This window comes from Euprymna scolopes, chromosome 44 (assembly GCF_053919585.1).
Source record: "Euprymna scolopes isolate OS-2025 chromosome 44, ASM5391958v1, whole genome shotgun sequence".
In the NCBI taxonomy this organism is placed as follows: domain Eukaryota; kingdom Metazoa; phylum Mollusca; class Cephalopoda; order Sepiida; family Sepiolidae; genus Euprymna; species Euprymna scolopes.
Window position 1 is genome coordinate 53,009,357 of NC_136525.1, and position 26,259 is coordinate 53,035,615.

General features: G+C 33.4%; 1 protein-coding gene and 1 pseudogene across 12 annotated transcripts in view; one reads left to right on the top strand and one right to left on the bottom strand.

Annotated features, from left to right (window-relative positions):
• The window catches only part of LOC145268612 (uncharacterized), a 746,770-nt gene that overhangs the window by 602,331 nt on the left and 118,180 nt on the right, over positions 1 to 26,259 (top strand). The window lies entirely within an intron of this gene.
• On the bottom strand, positions 5,970 to 6,103 carry LOC145268932 (U2 spliceosomal RNA; annotated as a pseudogene).

Here is a 26,259-nt window from a genome sequence, read left to right on the forward strand (position 1 = left end):
TATAGAAATATATCTAGCATAATCTATACATTATATCTATAAAAGTGAGAATGTGAGTGTGTGAGAGAGAGAGAACAATTCTCAACCTATATATTCAACAAATTTTTTACCTACAGATTTGAAAATTTGTATATTGGGTATTCAGACATATGGAAATATATCTAGCATAATCGATCTATTATATCTATAAAAGTCAGAATGTTTGCGTGTGGTTGTGTGTGTAAGGTTGCGAGAGAGAGAGAGAGAGAACAATTCTCAACCTATCTATTCAATAAATTTGTTATCTACAGATTTGACCATTTGTATATAGGGTATTCAGACATATGGAAATATATTCAGCATAATCTATCTATTATATCCATAAAAGTGAGAATGTGTGCGTGAGAGAGAGAGAGAGAGAGAGAGAGAGAGAGAGAGAGAGTAAGTACAATTCTCACCCTATATATTCAACAAATTTTTTATCTACCGATTATAAAATTTGTATATAGGGTATTCAGACATATGGAAATATATCTAGCATAATCTATCTATTATATCTAGAAAAGTGAGAATGTGTGTGAAAGAGAGAGAGAGAAGAGAGAGAGAGAGAACAATTCTCAACCTATATATTCAACTAATTTTTATGTACAGATCTGAAAATTTGTATACAGGGTATTCAGACATATGGAAATATATCTAGCATAATCTATTATATCTATAAAAGGTAGAATGTGTGTGTGTGTTTGTGAGTGAGTGAGTGAGTGAGTGAGAGAGAGAGAGAGAGAACAATTCTCAACCTATATACTCAACAAATTTTGTATCTACAGATTTGATAATTTGTATATAGGGTATTCAGACATAAGGAAATATATCTAGCATAATCTATCTATTATATCTATAAAAGTGAGAATGTGTGTGAAAGAGAGAGAGAGAGAACAATTCTCAACCTATATATTCAACAAATTCTATCTTTACAGATTTGAAAATTTGTATATAGGGTATTCAGACATTTGGAAATATATCTAGCATAATCTATTATATCTATAAAAGTGAGAATGTGTGTGTGAGAGAGAGAGAAAGAACAATTCTCAACCTATATACTCAACAAATTTTTTATCTACAGATTTAAAAATTTGTATATAGGGTATTCAGACATATAGAAATATATCTAGCATAACCTATCTATTATATCTATAAAATGACCATGTGTGTGTGTGTGAGAGAGAGAGAGAGAGTCAGAGAGAGAGAGAGAACAATTTTCGGCTTGTGTGTGTGTGAGAAAGAGAGAGAGAGAAAGAGAGGATGGAAAATTCTCACCCTATATATTCAACAAATTTTTTATCTACATATTAGAAAATTTGGATATAGGGTATTCAGACGTATGGAAATATATCTAGCATAATCTATCTATTATATCTATAAAAGTGAGAATGTGTGTGTGAGAGAGAGAGAAAGAGAGAGAGAGAGAACAATTCTCAACCTATATATTCAACTAATTTTTTATCTACAGATTTGAAAATGTGTATATTGGGTATTCAGACATATGTAAATATATCTGGCATAATCTATGTATTATATCTATAAAAGTGTGAATGTGAGTGATGGAAAGAGCAAAAAATTCTCAACCTATATAACCTATAAAAGTGAGAATATGTGTGAGAGAGAGAGAGAGAGAGAACAATTCTCAACCTATATATTCCACACATTTTTGGGCACAGATTTGGAAATTTGTATATAGGGTAGGCAGACATATAGAAATATATCTAGCATAATCTATCTATTATATCTATAAAAGTGAGAACTTGTGTGTGTGTGTGTGTGTGAGAGAGAGAGAGAACAATTCTTAACCTACATACTCAACAAATTTTTTACCTACAGTTTAGAAAATTTGTATATAGGGTATTCAGACATATGGAAATATATCTAGCATAATCTATCTATTATAACTACAAAAGTTAGAATGTGTGTGTGAGAGAGAGAGAGAGAGAGAACAATTCTAAACCTATATATTCAACAAATTTTTTATCTACAGATTTGAAACTTTGTATATAGGGTATTCAGACATATGGAAATATATCTAGCATAATCTATCTATTTTATCTATAAAAGTGAGAATGCGTGTGTGTGAGATAGCGAGAGAGAGAGAGAGAAAAAGAGAGAGATAAAAATTCTCAACCTATACATTCAACAAATTTTTTATCCACAGATTTGAACATTTGTATATAGGGTGTTCAGACATATAGAAATATATCTAGCATAATCTATCTATTATATGTATAAAAGTGAGAATGTGTGTGTGTGAGAGAGAGGACAATTGTCAACCTATGTATACAACAAATTTTTTATCTACAGATTTCAAAATTTGTATATTGGGCATTCAGACATATTTCAATATATCTGGCATAATCTGTCTATTATATCTATAAAAGTGAGAATGTGTGTGATAGAGAGAGAGAGAACAATTCTCAACCTATATACTCAACAAATTTTTTATCTACAGATTTGAAAATTTGTATATAGGGTATTCAGACATATGGAAATATATCTAGCATAATCTATTATATCTATAAAAGTGAGAATGTGTGTGTGTGTGTGAGAGAGAGAGAGAGAGAGAGAACAATTCTCAACCCATATACTCAACAAATTCTTTATCTACAGATTTTAAAATTTGTATATAGAGTATTCATACAAATAGAAATATATCTAGGATAATCTTTCTATTATATCTATAAAAGTGAGAATGTGTGTGTGTGTGAGCGAGAGAGAGAGAGAGAGAGAGAGAACAGTTCTCAACCTATACATTCAACAAATTTTTATATATAGGGTATTCAGAAATATCGAAATATATCTAGCATAATCTATTATATCATTAAAAGTTAGAATGTGTGTGTGTGAGAGATAGAGAGAACAATTCTCAACCTATGCACTCTACAAATTTTTTATCTACAAATTAGAAAATTTTGTATATAGGGTATTCACACATATGGAAATATATCTAGCATAATCTATCTATTATATCTATAAAAGTTAGAATGTGTGTGTGAGGTAGCCAGAGAGAGAGAGAGAGAGAGTAAGAACAATTGTCAACCTATATATTCAACAAATATTGGATCTACAGATTAGAAAATTTGTATATAGGGTATTCAGACATATGGAAATATATCTAGCATAATCTATCTATTATATCTCTAAAATTGAGAATGTGTGTGTGAGAGAGAGAGATAGAACAATTTTCAACCTATATACTCAACAAATTTTTTTATCTACAGATTTGAAAATTTGTATATAGGTTATTCAGACATATGGAAATATATCTAGAGTAATCTATCTATTATATCTATAAAAGTGAGAATGCGTGTGTGTGTGAGAGAGAGCGACACAGAACAATTCTCAACCTATATATTCAACAAATTTTTTATGTACAGATCTGAAATATCACATTTGTATAGAAGTAGAAATCTTGATACCTACTCTGATACCTAATAAAAGAAAGGACACTCTTTAGGGCGGATTTTGATTATAACAAGTCACTAATTAGAAATTATAATAAACATTCTAATAATTTAAGAATTTTACCAAAATAAAATTGCATGGTAATCACCCAATTTCTGCCACAAAATTTTGATTGGCAGAACTCATAAACATAAAATATATATTTTCTAATTTCAGCTTTTTTTTTTCTTTTTACATAATCTGGTTTGATGTTTTCCCAAATATTCAAATCACTATATTTTGCTGCTTAATATCAAATACAGCAACTGAGTTATTTTTATGCATCAAACAATTACATTTTCTCATTCATCCAAACTAATCACTGAACATCAATTTCATATTTTCTTCACTAAAATATTACTGTGCTTGATGTCATCAAGTGGAGCGGATCATTTTTTTTTCATTTGTTCACACATTTTTCCAATTTATATATATTTTAAAGATTCTTAGCCTATGTCATTGCATACCAATCTGTTTATTAAAAGTTAAGGTTCACTGTAAACACATATGTTACACCAAAATAAAAACGCTTCAGATAATGTCTTGATATTCAATTCAGTTTCTCACATGACATCTTATGAAGTTAGTAGAAATGTTACAGACTTTTGAATCTCAAACACTTTCAATACTGTGCACTGATATTTTCTTTTTTGCAATATAAGCACATTCATGATTTTTTTTACAAACGTTAAAAACTTTCACATTGTGTAGCAATATACTGAAACAATTATAAAAATATTTGTTTTTATTTTGAATGATGCAGGGCATCTGAAGAGAGATTTTTCTAACAAAATGAAAGTATAATTTTTAGCAATAGGTATCTAGGAAAAGGCCACTACATATGTTATAAGTTCCAAATTTCCACAACCTGGCAAATACTGGTACATGCTAGCAAATTTAGATTTGCAATTACAAAATATGATTCTAATTTTTTCCTTTGCTCTTTATTCTAACACTACACTAAGTTTACTGTGTTATTTCGCTACAGTTGATATTGTGTAGAACAATAAGAAAATCATAGTGAACAATGCATTCAACAAAATTTCACACACATTTCTAGATACCTATATCTAATAAGTTCAAAAGAAAGGACACACTTAGGGAGGTATTTTGGTGGTCAAGTCACTAAAAAGAGATTAGCTGGTTTCCCGGCATAGCCCAGGATATAATAAAGATTGACTGAAATACATGTTCTAGCTGGTTTCTAGGCGTTGCCAGGGATGTAATATAGACACATTATGTTGTATATTACCTGTTCTCTTCTCCCTAAGGTAAAACAATTTCATATACATGCTGTAAATTACCTATGCTAGGGATAAAACATGAACAATATCAGTCCTAGGGTAGATAAAACAAATAATACATAGAGATGAAAGATTCCTCTCCCCTAAGAATCAAACATATGTTCAATATCTGCTTTTGTTTTTTCATTGTTTATACGGTCCCGAGCAACGCCGGGTAGCCCTGCTAGTCTATATATATAAAAGGCAAAAATCGGTGTGTATGTATGTATGTATGTATGTTTGTTTGTAACGCTAAAACTTTTGAAAGACGGAACCAGAGTTGACAAATTTGGTATCATATTGCACCTTGATCACCCGGATGACAAATATCGAAATTTCACGTCAAACGGACCAGTAGAAAGGGGTCAACTGATCGTTTTTCTCCTAGGGGGGCCCCCAAAAAACCTGTCATTTTAACGTTATTCAATACGTGTCACGTGACGTGACGTCAGCTCAAACTTTTGACAGACACAACCAAAGTTGACAAATTATGTATCATATTGAACCTTGATCACCCGCATGACAAATATCGAAATTCCACACCAAACGGACCATTAAAAGGGGGTGAACTGATCATTTCTCTCCTAGGGGGGCCCCCAAAAAAACCTGTTATTTTAATGTTAATATTACATAATTCAAAAACGCTTAGTCATGTCACGTGACGTGACGTCTACATCCAGTAATGGCGAACAAATGTAAACAAACACTTTGTTTTACCGATACTTTTGTAATTTCTCTTCTGCTTTGTTCTAGAGATTATTAAACTCCATGACAATGTCTCCAACGTATTTAACTGGTTAAAAATAGTATTTATACAAGAGTTTTAACGAAAAATATCAGGAAAAAATGTACAGGAATAAAAAAAAATTCAGCTTTCAAAATATTCGTCGATAAAAAAACCGATCTTTATATTTACGCTAGCCATTTTGTATATTACCACGTGACCTGCTATCTCTTAAACTGGAGGGGGGGGGATCCACTTGAATCCAACAAAACCAGTAATTTTTTTTTTCTATTATATATACATCATTTTCTATAAAATTAAGTGTAGACTTTATAATTAAAACAAAAAATGTTATTCATACTAAAAAAAAAAACGCTTAGTCATGTCACGTGACGTGACGTCAACATCCACTAATGGCGAACAATTGTACCTATTTACTATGCCTCCCCACGGGACAGAGTTAGACACCAGGGTCGTTTTTTAACGTGGAGAAAAGGTACAAAAATAAAAATTGTCTCAGTCGTGGAGGATTTCTCCTCCACCGAAAGAGAACAAGAAATAGAAGTGCAGCATCTGAAGAACAGATACTACACTTTGATCTTGACCAAAAGGCCAAGAATGCGAACAATTGTAAATAACAACTTTTTTCACAAAACCAACACCGTCTTTCTTTTTTTTTCTCTCTCTTTCTCTCTCTCACCCACTTACTCTTCCCTCTCTCTCACCCTCTTTCTCTTGACGTCACACCACTGTTAAACTGTGGGGGGGGGGGGGGAACACATTCCCAGGCATTATCTCCTATAGATGCACATTTTATTAGAAATTCAGCTTTCAAAATATTAGACGATAATAAAAATATAAAACCAACACCCTCTTTCTCTTTTCTCTCTCTCTCACCAACTTACTCTTCTCTCTCTCTCACCCTCTTTCTCTTGACCTCCTACTACTGTTAAACTGTGTGTGTGGGGGGGGGAAGAGGCAGCTTGAAAATCAACAAAAACAGTGCACAGTTTCCCAAGCATTTGGGGTGGGAAGGGGGGGGGGAAGAAGCCGAGCGCACAGTTTCGTGTGAGAGAGAGAGAACAATTCTCAACCTATATACTCAACAAATTTTTTATCTACAGATTTGAAAGTTTGTATATAGGGTATTCAGACATATGGAAATATATCTAGCATAATCTATCTATTATATCTATAAAAGTGAAAATGTGTGTGTGTGTGTGTGTGTGTGTGTGTGTGTGCGTAAGAGAGAGAGAGAACAATTCTCAACCTATATACTCAACGTATTTTTATCTACGGATTTTAAACTTTGTATATAGGGTATTCAGACATATAGAAATATATCTAGCATAATCTATACATTATATCTATAAAAGTGAGAATGTGAGTGTGTGAGAGAGAGAGAACAATTCTCAACCTATATATTCAACAAATTTTTTACCTACCGATTTGAAAATTTGTATATTGGGTATTCAGACATATGGAAATATATCTAGCATAATCGATCTATTATATCTATAAAAGTCAGAATGTTTGCGTGTGGTTGTGTGTGTAAGGTTGCGAGAGAGAGAGAGAGAACAATTCTCAACCTATCTATTAAATAAATTTGTTATCTACAGATTTGACCATTTGTATATAGGGTATTCAGACATATGGAAATATATCCAGCATAATCTATCTATTATATCCATAAAAGTGAGAATGTGTGCGTGAGAGAGAGAGAGAGAGAGAGAGAGAGAGAGAGTAAGTACAATTCTCACCCTATATATTCAACAAATTTTTTATCTACCGATTATAAAATTTGTATATAGGGTATTCAGACATATGGAAATATATCTAGCATAATCTATCTATTATATCTAGAAAAGTGAGAATGTGTGTGAAAGAGAGAGAGAGAAGAGAGAGAGAGAGAACAATTCTCAACCTATATATTTAACTAATTTTTATGTACAGATCTGAAAATTTGTATACAGGGTATTCAGACATATGGAAATATATCTAGCATAATCTATTATATCTATAAAAGGTAGAATGTGTGTGTGTGTGTGTGAGTGAGTGAGTGAGAGAGAGAGAGAGAGAGAGAACAATTCTCAACCTATATACTCAACAAATTTTGTATCTACAGATTTGATAATTTGTATATAGGGTATTCAGACATAAGGAAATATATCTAGCCTAATCTATCTATTATATCTATAAAAGTGAGAATGTGTGTGAAAGAGAGAGAGAGAGAACAATTCTCAACCTATATATTCAACAAATTCTATCTTTACAGATTTGAAAATTTGTATATAGGGTATTCAGACATTTGGAAATATATCTAGCATAATCTATTATATCTATAAAAGTGAGAATGTGTGTGTGAGAGAGAGAGAAAGAACAATTCTCAACCTATATACTCAACAAATTTTTTATCTACAGATTTAAAAATTTGTATATAGGGTATTCAGACATATAGAAATATATCTAGCATAACCTATCTATTATATCTATAAAATGACCATGTGTGTGTGTGTGAGAGAGAGAGAGAGTCAGAGAGAGAGAGAGAACAATTTTCAGCTTGTGTGTGTGTGAGAAAGAGAGAGAGAGAAAGAGAGGAAGGAAAATTCTCACCCTATATATTCAACAAATTTTTTATCTACATATTAGAAAATTTGGATATAGGGTATTCAGACGTATGGAAATATATCTAGCATAATCTATCTATTATATCTATAAAAGTGAGAATGTGTGTGTGAGAGAGAGAGAAAGAGAGAGAGAGAGAGAACAATTCTCAACCTATATATTCAACTAATTTTTTATCTACAGATTTGAAAATGTGTATATTGGGTATTCAGACATATGTAAATATATCTGGCATAATCTATGTATTATATCTATAAAAGTGTGAATGTGAGTGATGGAAAGAGCAAAAAATTCTCAACCTATATAACCTATAAAAGTGAGAATATGTGTGAGAGAGAGAGAGAGAGAGAACAATTCTCAACCTATATATTCCACACATTTTTGGGCACAGATTTGGAAATTTGTATATAGGGTAGGCAGACATATAGAAATATATCTAGCATAATCTATCTATTATATCTATAAAAGTGAGAACTTGTGTGTGTGTGTGTGTGTGTGTGAGAGAGAGAGAGAACAATTCTTAACCTACATACTCAACAAATTTTTTACCTACAGTTTAGAAAATTTGTATATAGGGTATTCAGACATATGGAAATATATCTAGCATAATCTATCTATTATAACTACAAAAGTTAGAATGTGTGTGTGTGAGAGAGAGAGAGAGAGAACAATTCTAAACCTATATATTCAACAAATTTTTTATCTAAAGATTTGAAACTTTGTATATAGGGTATTCAGACATATGGAAATATATCTAGCATAATCTATCTATTTTATCTATAAAAGTGAGAATGCGTGTGTGTGAGATAGCGAGAGAGAGAGAGAAAAAGAGAGAGATAAAAATTCTCAACCTATACATTCAACAAATTTTTTATCCACAGATTTGAACATTTGTATATAGGGTGTTCAGACATATAGAAATATATCTAGCATAATCTATCTATTATATGTATAAAAGTGAGAATGTGTGTGTGTGTGAGAGAGAGGACAATTGTCAACCTATGTATACAACAAATTTTTTATCTACAGATTTCAAAATTTGTATATTGGGCATTCAGACATATTTCAATATATCTGGCATAATCTGTCTATTATATCTATAAAAGTGAGAATGTGTGTGATAGAGAGAGAGAGAACAATTCTCAACCTATATACTCAACAAATTTTTTATCTACAGATTTGAAAATTTGTATATAGGGTATTCAGACATATGGAAATATATCTAGCATAATCTATTATATCTATAAAAGTGAGAATGTGTGTGTGTGTGTGTGAGAGAGAGAGAGAGAACAATTCTCAACCCATATACTCAACAAATTCTTTATCTACAGATTTTAAAATTTGTATATAGAGTATTCATACAAATAGAAATATATCTAGGATAATCTTTCTATTATATCTATAAAAGTGAGAATGTGTGTGTGTGTGAGCGAGAGAGAGAGAGAGAGAGAGAGAGAGAGAGAGAGAGAGAGAACAGTTCTCAACCTATACATTCAACAAATTTTTATATATAGGGTATTCAGAAATATCGAAATATATCTAGCATAATCTATTATATCATTAAAAGTTAGAATGTGTGTGTGTGAGAGATAGAGAGAACAATTCTCAACCTATGCACTCTACAAATTTTTTATCTACAAATTAGAAAATTTGTATATAGGGTATTCACACATATGGAAATATATCTAGCATAATCTATCTATTATATCTATAAAAGTAAGAATGTGTGTGTGAGGTAGCCAGAGAGAGAGAGAGAGAGAGTAAGAACAATTTTCAACCTATATATTCAACAAATATTTGATCTACAGATTAGAAAATTTGTATATAGGGTATTCAGACATATGGAAATATATCTAGCATAATCTATCTATTATATCTCTAAAATTGAGAATGTGTGTGTGAGAGAGAGAGAGAGAACAATTTTCAACCTATATACTCAACAAATTTTTTTATCTACAGATTTGAAAATTTGTATATAGGGTATTCAGACATATGGAAATATATCTAGAGTAATCTATCTATTATATCTATAAAAGTGAGAATGCGTGTGTGTGTGAGAGAGAGCGACACAAAACAATTCTCAACCTATATATTCAACAAATTTTTTATGTACAGATCTGAAATATCACATTTGTATAGAAGTAGAAATCTTGATACCTACTCTGATACCTAATAAAAGAAAGGACACTCTTTAGGGCGGATTTTGATTATAACAAGTCACTAATTAGAAATTATAATAAACATTCAAATAATTTAAGAATTTTACCAAAATAAAATTGCATGGTAATCACCCAATTTCTGCCACAAAATTTTGATTGGCAGAACTCATAAACATAAAATATATACTTTCTAATTTCATCTTTTTTTTTTCTTTTTACATAATCTGGTTTGATGTTTTCCCAAATATTCAAATCACTATATTTTGCTGCTTAATATCAAATACAGCAACTGAGTTATTTTTATGCATCAAACAATTACATTTTCTCATTCATCCAAACTAATCACTGAACATCAATTTCATATTTTCTTCACTAAAATATTACTGTGCTTGATGTCATCAAGTGGAGCGGATCATTTTTTTTTCATTTGTTCACACATTTTTCCAATTTATATATATTTTAAAGATTCTTAGCCTATGTCATTGCATACCAATCTGTTTATTAAAAGTTAAGGTTCACTGTAAACACATATGTTACACCAAAATAAAAACGCTTCAGATAATGTCTTGATATTCAATTCAGTTTCTCACATGACATCTTATGAAGTTAGTAGAAATGTTACAGACTTTTGAATCTCAAACACTTTCAATACTGTGCACTGATATTTTCTTTTTTGCAATATAAGCACATTCATGATTTTTTTTACAAACGTTAAAAACTTTCACATTGTGTAGCAATATACTGAAACAATTATAAAAATATTTGTTTTTATTTTGAATGATGCAGGGCATCTGAAGAGAGATTTTTCTAACAAAATGAAAGTATAATTTTTAGCAATAGGTATCTAGGAAAAGGCCACTACATATGTTATAAGTTCCAAATTTCCACAACCTGGCAAATACTGGTACATGCTAGCAAATTTAGATTTGCAATTACAAAATATGATTCTAATTTTTTCCTTTGCTCTTTATTCTAACACTACACTAAGTTTACTGTGTTATTTCGCTACAGTTGATATTGTGTAGAACAATAAGAAAATCATAGTGAACAATGCATTCAACAAAATTTCACACACATTTCTAGATACCTATATCTAATAAGTTCAAAAGAAAGGACACACTTAGGGAGGTATTTTGGTGGTCAAGTCACTAAAAAGAGATTAGCTGGTTTCCCGGCATAGCCCAGGATATAATAAAGATTGACTGAAATACATGTTCTAGCTGGTTTCTAGGCGTTGCCAGGGATGTAATATAGACACATTATGTTGTATATTACCTGTTCTCTTCTCCCTAAGGTAAAACAATTTCATATACATGCTGTAAATTACCTATGCTAGGGATAAAACATGAACAATATCAGTCCTAGGGTAGATAAAACAAATAATACATAGAGATGAAAGATTCCTCTCCCCTAAGAATCAAACATATGTTCAATATCTGCTTTTGTTTTTTCATTGTTTATACGGTCCCGAGCAACGCCGGGTAGCCCTGCTAGTCTTCTATATATATAAAAGGCAAAAATCGGTGTGTATGTATGTATGTATGTATGTTTGTTTGTAACGCTAAAACTTTTGACAGACACAACCAAAGTTGACAAATTAGGTAGCATATTGCACCTTGATCACCCGGATGACAAATATCGAAATTTCACGTCAAACGGACAACTAGAAGGGGGTTAACTGATCATTTTTCTCCCAGGGGGGCCCCCCAAAAAACCTGTCATTTTAACATTATTCATTAGCTGTCACGTGACGTGACGTCAGCTCAGTAAAATGTCGGCTACGCTGAGCCTCTGACGTACATTAAAGCTGCCTGCGAGGAGTATCATTGATACTATAACACAGTTAAATATTAGTTTAAGAGTCGAACCGTTATTACCAACGGATTTATCGCACTTCAAAAAGAAGAATCCCAAAATTACATAAAAATTGACGTAGGGAAAATGTTTTTATTTTTGCTTGAAGTTTTTTACCGGCGAAGAAAGATGACTATGCTCTTTGCTATAGTTTACCATGTAAACAAGGCTTTAGCCATTTTGTTTTTACCTCCTAACTCTGTTAAACTGGAAGGGGGAGGGGTGGCTATCAGTATAAGGCCGCTTAAATACACGAAAATTACTTTTATACGAGTTTGTTTTCTTATGAATGGAACCGCGTTTATAGGGGGGAGGGGGGAGGAGGCAATGTGCACAGTCTCCCAAGCATTACCTACTATAAAAAAAGATGCACATTTACCCTCTTCTCTCACCCTCTTTCTCTCTCTCTCTCTCTCTCTTTCTCTTCTCTCTCTCACTCTCTTTCTCTATCACCCTCTTCTCTCTCTCTCTTTCTCTTCTCTCTCTCATCCTCTTTCTCTCTCTCTCACCCTCTTCTCTCTCTCTACCTTTTTCTCTTCTCTCTCGCACCCTCTTCTCTCTCTCTCACCCGCTTCTCTCTCTCTACCTCTTTCTCTTCTCTCTCGCACCCTCTTCTCTCTCTCACCCGCTTCTCTCTCTCTACCTCTTTCTCTTATCTCTCTCTCTCTCAACCTCTTCTCTCTCTCTCTCTTACCCTCTTCTCTCTCTCACTCTCTGTGTACACCTTTTTCTCTTCTCTTCTCTCTCTCTCTGACCCTCTTTCTCTCTCTCTCTCTCACCCTCTTTTTCTGCTCTCTCTCACCCTTCTCTCTCTCTCTCTCTACCTCTTTCTCTTCTCTATCACCCTCTTTCCCTGCTCTCTCTCACCTTCATCTCTCTCTCTCTACCTATTTCTCTTCTCTCTCTCTCCCTCTGCTCTCTCTCACCCTCTTCTTTCTCCCTCACCCTCTTCTCTCTCTCTCTCACCCTCTTCTTTCTCCCTCACCCTCTTCTCTCTCTCTCTCTACCTCTTTCTCTTATCTCTCTCTCTCACTACCCCTCTCTCTCTCTGTCTTACCCTCTTCTCTCTCTCTCTACCTCTTTCTCTTATCTCTCTCTCTCACTACCTCTCTCTCTCTCACCCTCTTCTCTCTCTCACCCTCTTTCTCTCTTACCCTCTTCTCTCTCTACCTCTTTCACTTCTCTCACCCTCTTTCTCTCTCACCCTCTTTCTCTGCTCTCTCTCACCCTCTTCTCTGCTCCCTCTCACCCTCTTCTCTCTCTACCTCTTTCTCTTCTCTCTCTCTCACCCTCTTCTCTCTCTCTTACCTATTTTGTAATATATATATATAGATATATATATTGTACAAACTATTGTACAAACTATTACCACTTATCAAGGCCTATAGGCCACTCGAGGATGAAAGTTTAAAAGTGCACAGTAGTCAAATTCGGCAAAGATGACGGAACCGCTTTAAGAGGAGGATGAATTATTCAGTGACTCCAACCTATTTTGTTACATATATGTATGTATATATTTTTGTAAAAAATATATATTACTACTTATCAAGGCCCATAGGACACTCGAGGATTAGAGTTGAAAAGTGCACAGCAGTCAAATCTGGGAAAGAGGATGGAACCGCTTTAACGGGAGGATGAGTTATTCAGCGACTCCAACCTATTTTGGTATATATATATTTATATCTATATTTATTTTTAAATATATATTACCACTTATCAAGGCCCATAGGCCACACGAGGATGAGAGTTTAAAAGTGCACAGTAGTCAAATTCGGCAAAGATGATGGAACCGCTTTAAGAGGAGGATGAATTATTCAGTGACTCCAACCTATTTTGTTATATATATGTATGTATATATTTTTGTAAAAAATATATATTACTACTTATCAAGGCCCATAGGACACTCGAGGATTAGAGTTGAAAAGTGCACAGTAGTCAAATTCGGGAAAGAGGATGGAACCGCTTTCACGGGAGGATGAGTTATTCAGCGACTCCAACCTGTTTTTTTATATATATATTTATATCTATATTTATTAAAAAATATATATTACCACTTATCAAGGACAATAGGCCACTCGAGGATGAGAGTTGAATAGTGCACTGTATAAAAAATACGGTAAAGAGGATGGAACCGCTTTAACGGGAGGATGAGTTATTCAGCAACTCCAACCTATTTTTTTATATATATATATATATATACTTTTATTAAAAAATATATATTACCACTTATCAAGGACAATAGGCCACTCGAGGATGAGAGTTGAAAAGTGCATAGTAGTAAAATTCGGGAAAGAGGATGGAACCGCTTTAACGGGAGGATGAGTTATTCAGCGACTCCAACCTATTTTTTATATATATATATATATATATATATATATTTATAACAAAAATATATTACCACTTATCAAGGCCCATAGGCTACTCGAGGATAAGAGTTGAAAAGTGCACATTAGTCAAATTCGGGAAAGAGGATGGAACCGCTTTAACGGGAGGATGAGTGATTCAGCGACTCCAACCTATTTTGTTATATATATATATATATATATATATATATATATATTTTGTACAAACTATATATTACCACTTATCAAGGCCCATAGGCCACACGAGGATGAGAGTTTAAAAGTGCACAGTAGTCAAATTTGGGAAAGAGGATTTAATCGCTTTAATAGAAGGATGAATTATTCAGCGACTCACACCTGTTTTGGTATATATATATATATATTTATAAAAAAATATGTATTACCACTTATCAAGGCCCATAGGCCACTCGAGGATGAGAGTTAAAAAGTCCACAGTAGTCAAATTTGGGAAAGAGGATGGAACCGCTTTAACAGGAGGATGAGTTATTCAGCAACTCCAACCTATTTTGTTATATATATATATATATATATATATATATATATTTTTCATAAAATATGTATTACCACTTATCAAGGCCCATAGTCCACTCGAGGACGAGAGTTGAAAAGTGCACAGTAGTCAAATTGGGGAAAGAGGATGGAACCGCTTTAACGGGAGGATGAGTTATTCAGCGACTCCAACCTTTTTTTTTATTTTGTAAAAAATATATATGACCACTTATCAAGGCCCAGAGGCCACTCGAGGATAAGAGTTGAAAAGTGCACAGTAGTCAAATTTGGGAAATTTGTTATATATCTATTTTTTTGTTACTTAGGCATTTCCACTTATCAAGGCCCAGATACATCTCGAGGATAAGAGTTAAATGTGCACAGTAGTCAATTGGACAATAAGGCCCAGAGGCCACCCGAGGATAAGGGTTGAAAATGGCAGTAGTTAATTGGACAACATAGTAATCGTTAGTAATGGAAAGTCGGGAAATTTGTTATATATATATTTATATTTTGTTTAGATAGGCATTACCACTTATCAAGGCCCAGAGGCCACTAGAGGATAAGTGTTGAAAAGTGCAGTAGTCAATTGGACAAAATATAGTAATTGTTAGTAATGGAAATTCAGTAAATTTGTTATATATATATTAATATTTTGTTAAATACGCATTACCACTTATCAAAGCCCACAGGCCACTCGAGGATAAGGATTGAAAAGTGCACCGTAGTAGTCGGTTGTAATGGAAATGCGGGATATTTGTAATATACCTATTTTTTGTTACTTAGGCACAACCACTTATTAAGGCCCAGAGGCCACTCGATGGTATTACCACTTATCAAGGCCCAGAGGCCACTCGAGGATAAGCGTTTAAAAGTGCAGTAGTCAATTGGACAATATAGTAATCGTTAGTAATGGAAATTCAGTAAATTTGTTATATATATGTATATTTTGTTACATACGCATTACCATTTATCAAGGCCCAGAGGCCACTCGAGGATAAGGATTGAAAAGTGCACAGTAGTCAATTGGACAATATAGTAATCGTTAGTAATGGAAATTCAGTAAATTTGTTATATACCTATTTTTTGTTACTTGGTCATTTCCACTTATCAAGGCCCAGAGGCCACTCGAGCATAAGAGTTAAAAAGTCCACAGTAGTCAATTGGACAATAAGGCCCAGAGGCCACCCGAGGATAAGGGTTAAAAAGTGCAGTAGTCCATTGGTCAATATAGTAATCGTTAGTAATTACTACTTCTCAAGGCCCAGAGGCCACTCGAGGATAAGGGTTGAAAAGCGCAGTAGTCAATTGGACAATACAGTAATCGTTAGTAATGGAAATTCAGTAAATTTGTTATATATATATATATTTATATTTTGCTAAATACGCATTACTACTTATCAAGGCCCAGACGCCACTCGAGGATAAGGGTTGAAAATATTCAACAAATTTTTTATCTACAGATTAGAAAATTTGTATATAGGGTATTCAGACATATGGAATATATCTAGCATAATCTATCTATTATATCTATAAAAGTCAGAATGTTTGTGTGTGTGGGTGTGTGTGAGGTAGAGAGAGAGAGAGAGAACAATTCTTAACCTATATATTCAACAAATTTTTTATCTACAGATTTTAAATTTGTTATAAAGGGTATTCATACATATGGAAATATATCTAGCATAATCTATCTATTATATCTACAAAAGTGAAAATGTGTGTGTCTGTGAGAGAGAGAGCAATTCTCAACCTATATAATCAACAAATTTTTTATCTACAGATTAGATAATTTGTATATAGGGTATTCAGACATATGGAAATATATCTAGCATAATCTATCTATTATGTCTATAAAAGTGAGAATATGTCTGTGTGTGAGAGAGAGAGAGTAAGAACAATTCTCACCCTTTATATTCAACAAATTTTTATCTACAGATTAGAAAATTTTTATATAGTGTATTCAGACATATGGAAATATATCTAGCATAATCTATCTATTATATCTATAAAAGTGAGCATGCGTGAGAGGAGAGAGAGAGAGAGAGAACAATTCTCAACCTATATACTCAACAAATTTTTTATCTACAGATTTGAAAATTTGTATATAGATTATTCAGTCACATGGAAATATATCTAGCATAATTTATCTATTATATCTATAAAAGTGAGAATGTGTGGGTGTGTGAGAGAGAGAATGAGAGAGAACAATTCTCAGCTTATATATGCAACAAATTGTTTATCTACAGATCCGAAATATCACATTTGTATAGAAGTAGAAATCTGGATACCTATTCTGATACCTAATAAAAGAAAGGACACTCTTTGGGGCGGATTTTGATGATAACAAGTCACTAATAAGAAATTATAATAAACATTGAAATAATTTAAGAATTTTATCAAAATAAAATTGCATGGTAATCACCCAATTTCTGCCACAAAATTTTGATTGGCAAAACTCATAAACAGAAAATATATATTTTCTAATTTCATCTTTTTTTTTATATAATCTGATTTGATGTTTTCCTTAATATTCAAATCACTATATTTTGCTGCTTAATATCAAATACAGCAAATGAGTTATTTTTTATGCATCAAACAATTACATTTTCTCATTCATCCAAACTAATCACTGAACATCAATTTCATATTTTCTTCACTAAAATATTACTGTGCTTGATGTCATCAAGTGGAGCGGATCATTTTTTTTTCATTTGTTCACACATTTTTCCAATTTATATATATTTTGTTAAAGATTCTTAGCCTATGTCATTGCATACCAAGCTGTTTATTAAAAGTTACGGTTCACTGTAAACACATACGTTACACCAAAATAAAAACGCTTCAGATAATGTCTTGATATTCAATTAAGTTTCTCACATGACATCTTATGAAGTTAGTAGAAATGTTACAGACTTTTGAATCTCAAACACTTTCAATACTGTGCACTGATATTTTCTTTTTTGGAATATAAGCACATTCATGATTTTTTTTTACAAACGTCAACAAATTTCACAATGTGTAGCAATGTACTGAAACAATTATAAAAATATTTGTTTTTATTTTGGATGATGCAGGGCATCCGAAGAGAGATTTTTCTAACAAAATGAAAGTATAATTTTTAGCAATAGGTATCTAGGAAAAGGCCACTACATACGTTATAAATTCCAAATTTCCACAACCTGGCAAATACTGGTACACGCTAGCAAATTTAGATTTGCAATTACAGAATATGATTCTAATTTTTTCCTTTGCTCTTTATTCTAACACTACACTAAGTTTACTGTTTTATTTCGCTACAGTTGATATTGTGTAGAACAATAAGAAAATCATAGTGAACAATGCATTCAACAAAATTTCACACACATTTCTAGATACCTATATCTAATAAGTTCAAAAGAAAGGACACACTTAGGGAGGTATTTTGGTGGTCAAGTCACTAAATAGAGATTAGCTGGTTTCCCGGCATAGCCCAGGATGTAATAAAGATTGACTGAAATACATGTTCTAGCTGGTTTCTAGGCGTTGCCAGGGATGTAATATAGACACATTATGTTGTATATTACCTGTTCTCTTCTCCCTAAGGTAAAACAATTTCATATACATGCTGTAAATTACCTATGCTAGGGATAAAACATGAACAATACCAGTCCGGGGGTAGATAAAACAAATAATACATAGAGATGAAAGATTCGTCTCCCCTAAGAATAAAACATATGTTCAATATCTGCTTTTGTTTTTTCATTGTTTATACGGTCCCGAGCAACGCCGGGTAGCCCTGCTAGTCTATATATATAAAAGGCAAAAATCGGTGTGTATGTATGTATGTATGTATGTTTGTTTGTAACGCTAAAACTTTTGACAGACACAACCAAAGTTGACAAATTAGGTAGCATATTGCACCTTGATCACCCGGATGACAAATATCGAAATTTCACGTCAAACGGACAACTAGAAGGGGGTTAACTGATCATTTTTCTCCCAGGGGGGCCCCCCAAAAAACCTGTCATTTTAACATTATTCATTAGCTGTCACGTGACGTGACGTCAGCTCAGTAAAATGTCGGCTACGCTGAGCCTCTGACGTACATTAAAGCTGCCTGCGAGGAGTATCATTGATACTATAACACAGTTAAATATTAGTTTAAGAGTCGAACCGTTATTACCAACGGATTTATCGCACTTCAAAAAGAAGAATCCCAAAATTACATAAAAATTGACGTAGGGAAAATGTTTTTATTTTTGCTTGAAGTTTTTTACCGGCGAAGAAAGATGACTATGCTCTTTGCTATAGTTTACCATGTAAACAAGGCTTTAGCCATTTTGTTTTTACCTCCTAACTCTGTTAAACTGGAAGGGGGAGGGGTGGCTATCAGTATAAGGCCGCTTAAATACACGAAAATTACTTTTATACGAGTTTGTTTTCTTATGAATGGAACCGCGTTTATAGGGGGGAGGGGGGAGGAGGCAATGTGCACAGTCTCCCAAGCATTACCTACTATAAAAAAAGATGCACATTTACCCTCTTCTCTCACCCTCTTTCTCTCTCTCTCTCTCTCTTTCTCTTCTCTCTCTCACTCTCTTTCTCTATCACCCTCTTCTCTCTCTCTCTTTCTCTTCTCTCTCTCATCCTCTTTCTCTCTCTCTCACCCTCTTCTCTCTCTCTACCTTTTTCTCTTCTCTCTCGCACCCTCTTCTCTCTCTCTCACCCGCTTCTCTCTCTCTACCTCTTTCTCTTCTCTCTCGCACCCTCTTCTCTCTCTCACCCGCTTCTCTCTCTCTACCTCTTTCTCTTATCTCTCTCTCTCTCAACCTCTTCTCTCTCTCTCTTACCCTCTTCTCTCTCTCACTCTCTGTGTACACCTTTTTCTCTTCTCTCTCTCTCTGACCCTCTTTCTCTCTCTCTCACCCTCTTTTTCTGCTCTCTCTCACCCTTCTCTCTCTCTCTCTCTACCTCTTTCTCTTCTCTATCACCCTCTTTCCCTGCTCTCTCTCACCTTCATCTCTCTCTCTCTACCTATTTCTCTTCTCTCTCTCTCCCTCTGCTCTCTCTCACCCTCTTCTTTCTCCCTCACCCTCTTCTCTCTCTCTCTCTACCTCTTTCTCTTATCTCTCTCTCTCACTACCCCTCTCTCTCTCTGTCTTACCCTCTTCTCTCTCTCTCTACCTCTTTCTCTTATCTCTCTCTCTCACTACCTCTCTCTCTCTCACCCTCTTCTCTCTCTCACCCTCTTTCTCTCTTACCCTCTTCTCTCTCTACCTCTTTCACTTCTCTCACCCTCTTTCTCTCTCACCCTCTTTCTCTGCTCTCTCTCACCCTCTTCTCTGCTCTCTCTCACCCTCTTCTCTCTCTACCTCTTTCTCTTCTCTCTCTCTCACCCTCTTCTCTCTCTCTTACCTATTTTGTAATATATATATATAGATATATATATTGTACAAACTATTGTACAAACTATTACCACTTATCAAGGCCTATAGGCCACTCGAGGATGAAAGTTTAAAAGTGCACAGTAGTCAAATTCGGCAAAGATGACGGAACCGCTTTAAGAGGAGGATGAATTATTCAGTGACTCCAACCTATTTTGTTACATATATGTATGTATATATTTTTGTAAAAAATATATATTACTACTTATCAAGGCCCATAGGACACTCGAGGATTAGAGTTGAAAAGTGCACAGCAGTCAAATCTGGGAAAGAGGATGGAACCGCTTTAACGGGAGGATGAGTTATTCAGCGACTCCAACCTATTTTGGTATATATATATTTATATCTATATTTATTTTTAAATATATATTACCACTTATCAAGGCCCATAGGCCACACGAGGATGAGAGTTTAAAAGTGCACAGTAGTCAAATTCGGCAAAGATGATGGAACCGCTTTAAGAGGAGGATGAATTATTCAGTGACTCCAACCTATTTTGTTATATATATGTATGTATATATTTTTGTAAAAAATATATATTACTACTTATCAAGGCCCATAGGACACTCGAGGATTAGAGTTGAAAAGTGCACAGTAGTCAAATTCGGGAAAGAGGATGGAACCGCTTTCACGGGAGGATGAGTTATTCAGCGACTCCAACCTGTTTTTTTATATATATATTTATATCTATATTTATTAAAAAATATATATTACCACTTATCAAGGACAATAGGCCACTCGAGGATGAGAGTTGAATAGTGCACTGTATAAAAAATACGGTAAAGAGGATGGAACCGCTTTAACGGGAGGATGAGTTATTCAGCAACTCCAACCTATTTTTTTATATATATATATATATATACTTTTATTAAAAAATATATATTACCACTTATCAAGGACAATAGGCCACTCGAGGATGAGAGTTGAAAAGTGCATAGTAGTAAAATTCGGGAAAGAGGATGGAACCGCTTTAACGGGAGGATGAGTTATTCAGCGACTCCAACCTATTTTTTATATATATATATATATATATATATATATATATATATTTATAACAAAAATATATTACCACTTATCAAGGCCCATAGGCTACTCGAGGATAAGAGTTGAAAAGTGCACATTAGTCAAATTCGGGAAAGAGGATGGAACCGCTTTAACGGGAGGATGAGTGATTCAGCGACTCCAACCTATTTTGTTATATATATATATATATATATATATATATATATATATATATATTTTGTACAAACTATATATTACCACTTATCAAGGCCCATAGGCCACACGAGGATGAGAGTTTAAAAGTGCACAGTAGTCAAATTTGGGAAAGAGGATTTAATCGCTTTAATAGAAGGATGAATTATTCAGCGACTCACACCTGTTTTGGTATATATATATATATATTTATAAAAAAATATGTATTACCACTTATCAAGGCCCATAGGCCACTCGAGGATGAGAGTTAAAAAGTCCACAGTAGTCAAATTTGGGAAAGAGGATGGAACCGCTTTAACAGGAGGATGAGTTATTCAGCAACTCCAACCTATTTTGTTATATATATATATATATATATATATATATATATTTTTCATAAAATATGTATTACCACTTATCAAGGCCCATAGTCCACTCGAGGACGAGAGTTGAAAAGTGCACAGTAGTCAAATTGGGGAAAGAGGATGGAACCGCTTTAACGGGAGGATGAGTTATTCAGCGACTCCAACCTTTTTTTTTATTTTGTAAAAAATATATATGACCACTTATCAAGGCCCAGAGGCCACTCGAGGATAAGAGTTGAAAAGTGCACAGTAGTCAAATTTGGGAAATTTGTTATATATCTATTTTTTTGTTACTTAGGCATTTCCACTTATCAAGGCCCAGATACATCTCGAGGATAAGAGTTAAATGTGCACAGTAGTCAATTGGACAATAAGGCCCAGAGGCCACCCGAGGATAAGGGTTGAAAATGGCAGTAGTTAATTGGACAACATAGTAATCGTTAGTAATGGAAAGTCGGGAAATTTGTTATATATATATTTATATTTTGTTTAGATAGGCATTACCACTTATCAAGGCCCAGAGGCCACTAGAGGATAAGTGTTGAAAAGTGCAGTAGTCAATTGGACAAAATATAGTAATTGTTAGTAATGGAAATTCAGTAAATTTGTTATATATATATTAATATTTTGTTAAATACGCATTACCACTTATCAAAGCCCACAGGCCACTCGAGGATAAGGATTGAAAAGTGCACCGTAGTAGTCGGTTGTAATGGAAATGCGGGATATTTGTAATATACCTATTTTTTGTTACTTAGGCACAACCACTTATTAAGGCCCAGAGGCCACTCGATGGTATTACCACTTATCAAGGCCCAGAGGCCACTCGAGGATAAGCGTTTAAAAGTGCAGTAGTCAATTGGACAATATAGTAATCGTTAGTAATGGAAATTCAGTAAATTTGTTATATATATGTATATTTTGTTACATACGCATTACCATTTATCAAGGCCCAGAGGCCACTCGAGGATAAGGATTGAAAAGTGCACAGTAGTCAATTGGACAATATAGTAATCGTTAGTAATGGAAATTCAGTAAATTTGTTATATACCTATTTTTTGTTACTTGGTCATTTCCACTTATCAAGGCCCAGAGGCCACTCGAGCATAAGAGTTAAAAAGTCCACAGTAGTCAATTGGACAATAAGGCCCAGAGGCCACCCGAGGATAAGGGTTAAAAAGTGCAGTAGTCCATTGGTCAATATAGTAATCGTTAGTAATTACTACTTCTCAAGGCCCAGAGGCCACTCGAGGATAAGGGTTGAAAAGCGCAGTAGTCAATTGGACAATACAGTAATCGTTAGTAATGGAAATTCAGTAAATTTGTTATATATATATATATTTATATTTTGCTAAATACGCATTACTACTTATCAAGGCCCAGACGCCACTCGAGGATAAGGGTTGAAAATATTCAACAAATTTTTTATCTACAGATTAGAAAATTTGTATATAGGGTATTCAGACATATGGAATATATCTAGCATAATCTATCTATTATATCTATAAAAGTCAGAATGTTTGTGTGTGTGGGTGTGTGTGAGGTAGAGAGAGAGAGAGAGAACAATTCTTAACCTATATATTCAACAAATTTTTTATCTACAGATTTTAAATTTGTTATAAAGGGTATTCATACATACGGAAATATATCTAGCATAATCTATCTATTATATCTACAAAAGTGAAAATGTGTGTGTCTGTGAGAGAGAGAGCAATTCTCAACCTATATAATCAACAAATTTTTTATCTACAGATTAGATAATTTGTATATAGGGTATTCAGACATATGGAAATATATCTAGCATAATCTATCTATTATATCTATAAAAGTGAGAATGTTTGCGTGTGTGTGTGAGGTAGCAAGAGAGAGAGAGACAGAGCGAGAGAACAATTCTCAACCTATATATTCAACAAATTTTTTATCTACAGATTTGAAAATTGGTATATAGGGTATTCAGACATATGGAAATATATCTAGCATAATCTATCTATTATGTCTATAAAAGTGAGAATATGTCTGTGTGTGAGAGAGAGAGAGTAAGAACAATTCTCACCCTTTATATTCAACAAATTTTTATCTACAGATTAGAAAATTTTTATATAGTGTATTCAGACATATGGAAATATATCTAGCATAATCTATCTATTATATCTATAAAAGTGAGCATGCGTGAGAGGAGAGAGAGAGAGAGAGAACAATTCTCAACCTATATACTCAACAAATTTTTTATCTACAGATTTGAAAATTTGTATATAGATTATTCAGACACATGGAAATATATCTAGCATAATTTATCTATTATATCTATAAAAGTGAGAATGTGTGGGTGTGTGAGAGAGAGAATGAGAGAGAACAATTCTCAGCTTATATATGCAACAAATTGTTTATCTACAGATCCGAAATATCACATTTGTATAGAAGTAGAAATCTGGATACCTATTCTGATACCTAATAAAAGAAAGGACACTCTTTGGGGCGGATTTTGATGATAACAAGTCACTAATAAGAAATTATAATAAACATTGAAATAATTTAAGAATTTTATCAAAATAAAATTGCATGGTAATCACCCAATTTCTGCCACAAAATTTTGATTGGCAAAACTCATAAACAGAAAATATATATTTTCTAATTTCATCTTTTTTTTTATATAATCTGATTTGATGTTTTCCTTAATATTCAAATCACTATATTTTGCTGCTTAATATCAAATACAGCAAATGAGTTATTTTTTATGCATCAAACAATTACATTTTCTCATTCATCCAAACTAATCACTGAACATCAATTTCATATTTTCTTCACTAAAATATTACTGTGCTTGATGTCATCAAGTGGAGCGGATCATTTTTTTTTCATTTGTTCACACATTTTTCCAATTTATATATATTTTGTCTAAGATTCTTAGCCTATGTCATTGCATACCAAGCTGTTTATTAAAAGTTACGGTTCACTGTAAACACATACGTTACACCAAAATAAAAACGCTTCAGATAATGTCTTGATATTCAATTAAGTTTCTCACATGACATCTTATGAAGTTAGTAGAAATGTTACAGACTTTTGAATCTCAAACACTTTCAATACTGTGCACTGATATTTTCTTTTTTGGAATATAAGCACATTCATGATTTTTTTTTACAAACGTCAACAAATTTCACAATGTGTAGCAATGTACTGAAACAATTATAAAAATATTTGTTTTTATTTTGGATGATGCAGGGCATCCGAAGAGAGATTTTTCTAACAAAATGAAAGTATAATTTTTAGCAATAGGTATCTAGGAAAAGGCCACTACATACGTTATAAATTCCAAATTTCCACAACCTGGCAAATACTGGTACACGCTAGCAAATTTAGATTTGCAATTACAGAATATGATTCTAATTTTTTCCTTTGCTCTTTATTCTAACACTACACTAAGTTTACTGTTTTATTTCGCTACAGTTGATATTGTGTAGAACAATAAGAAAATCATAGTGAACAATGCATTCAACAAAATTTCACACACATTTCTAGATACCTATATCTAATAAGTTCAAAAGAAAGGACACACTTAGGGAGGTATTTTGGTGGTCAAGTCACTAAATAGAGATTAGCTGGTTTCCCGGCATAGCCCAGGATGTAATAAAGATTGACTGAAATACATGTTCTAGCTGGTTTCTAGGCGTTGCCAGGGATGTAATATAGACACATTATGTTGTATATTACCTGTTCTCTTCTCCCTAAGGTAAAACAATTTCATATACATGCTGTAAATTACCTATGCTAGGGATAAAACATGAACAATACCAGTCCGGGGGTAGATAAAACAAATAATACATAGAGATGAAAGATTCGTCTCCCCTAAGAATAAAACATATGTTCAATATCTGCTTTTGTTTTTTCATTGTTTATACGGTCCCGAGCAACGCCGGGTAGCCCTGCTAGTCTATATATATAAAAGCCAAACGTCTGTGTGTATGTATGTTTGTTTGTAACGCTAAAACTTTTGAAAGACGGAACCAAACTTGACAAATTTGGTATCATATCGAAGCCCCATCACCCGGATGACAAATATCGAAATTTCACGTCAAACGGACCACTAGAAGTTGGTCAACTGATCAGTTATCTTCGAGAGGGGCCCCCAAAAAACCTGTCATTATCTATATATATAAAAGACAAATGTTTGTTTGTAACGCTAAAACTTGAGATGAAAGATTCCTCTCCCCTAAGAATAAAACATATGTTCAATATCTGCTTTTGTTTTTTCATTGTTTATACGGTCCCGAGCAACGCCGGGTAGCCCTGCTAGTCTATATATATAAAA